We start from the raw sequence: 1,378 nt of genomic DNA on the forward strand, positions 1-1,378 counted from the left end.
TGAGATCTCTCTAGGTAAGGCAACCCCAGTATCCTTTGAAATCACAGTGCCAGAATGTATTGGTTGCAGTAACAGCTAAATTTGCTCATTGTGGTTTGCTTCCAGAATGTGACTGCAAGAACCTGCAGAGAAACCCAGTGGCAAAGAGGATTGATCAGTGCAGGACCTGAGAGAAGCACCTGGAATGACAACCTTGAGCAGCTGACAGTCCTAGATTTCAAGATGCCCTTTGCTGCATCTCCAGGAGCAAGGCAAGCCAAGAAACCTTTGCTTTTGAAGGAGAAAATGCAGAAATGGGGAAGGAAGAAAAGAAGCCGCCTGAGTCCTCCCTGAGCCACAGGCAGTCCCTGAAGTGCCTTCCTGGGAATGGTAGGATGGTGAGGACTCTGCATTGCTCCCTAAGGATGTGTGGTAAGGCTGATGCAAACTTTGGAAACCCCCTGTAAGAGTTTCCTGCCTTGGATAGCTGGTGCAAGGGCAGCCTTTAGGCAGCTCAGGCATTCCCTGAGGAGAGCTCTGGCTCTGCCACATCTCTCTGAACTGTTTGAAGCCCCTTTGTTTGGGGGGGAAAACAAAGGACAAGGTGTGCAGGGAGCTTTGAGATACTTGGCATAGATGGCCATAAGTCTGTCCTTGTTGCACCAGGGGGCCTTATCCAGCTCCCCATATTGCAGGAGATATTCCCATGAAAGCCAAAAGCGATCCTCATCATTCTTTGCTGGCTTTAGGATGTGCCCTGCAGGAACTCCAGGAATTGACGGTGACGCCTCGGCCGATGGATTGGACGCCCCAGCCCGTCCGTTCCTGCCCAGCCCTTGGGTCCCTGTCAAGTGGTGGGACTCCCAGCTCCTCCAGGTGAAGTGGAAAGGGCCTTTGCAGGCCTTGCTGATCCCATTTCTAGCAGTTCAAGTTGCAGAAAAGGGACCTTGGGCTTTTTTATCTTGAGTTAGGAAAACTCCTTTGATTGGTCAGCAGAACAAACTGGATCCTTGCAAGTTCTCATCCGTGTTTGTCCCTCAGCCTGTGTTCTGGTTCAGGGCTGTAGCTGTTGGAGTCACTCAGGAGTCCAACTGTGCTTTAAATAAGGAGACCTTGTCGTAATGGCCAAGTGTCAGGAAAAAAGGGGGGATGCTGTGTGAGTTTTGAGGTGTAACGAGAGCTGATACTTTTTGCAGGGGGCTGTGGCATCGAAACTGCAGAGAGCTGAGCCAGGGGATTGACAGGGACTAACCCAGAGTGGTGAAGAAACAAGGAAGAAGGGAAGTGAGGCAGCAGCCAAGCAGCACCAAGTTCCTCTGTCAGCAGGTGAGTTGTGTTGAGGTTCCTAAGGCAGGCACTGGGGACTTTGGAGACTCCAGACAGAGAAGAGCGTGGAAGC

General features: G+C 51.4%; 1 long non-coding RNA gene across 2 annotated transcripts in view; it reads left to right on the plus strand.

Moving 5' to 3' along the window:
• The first annotated feature begins 1,253 nt into the window (after nt 1-1,253).
• The window catches only part of LOC114073064, a 2,039-nt gene continuing 1,914 nt past the window's right edge, over nt 1,254-1,378 (plus strand). For both annotated transcript variants that reach the window (XR_003574278.1, XR_003574277.1), the window contains exon 1: nt 1,254-1,305. This is a non-coding gene — a long non-coding RNA (uncharacterized LOC114073064). The remainder of the gene's footprint in view (nt 1,306-1,378) is intronic.

Source organism: Empidonax traillii, unplaced genomic scaffold, assembly GCF_003031625.1.
Source record: "Empidonax traillii isolate 1590-97213 ecotype Southwest subspecies unplaced genomic scaffold, ASM303162v1 scaffold5174:size17467, whole genome shotgun sequence".
NCBI classification, from domain to species: domain Eukaryota; kingdom Metazoa; phylum Chordata; class Aves; order Passeriformes; family Tyrannidae; genus Empidonax; species Empidonax traillii.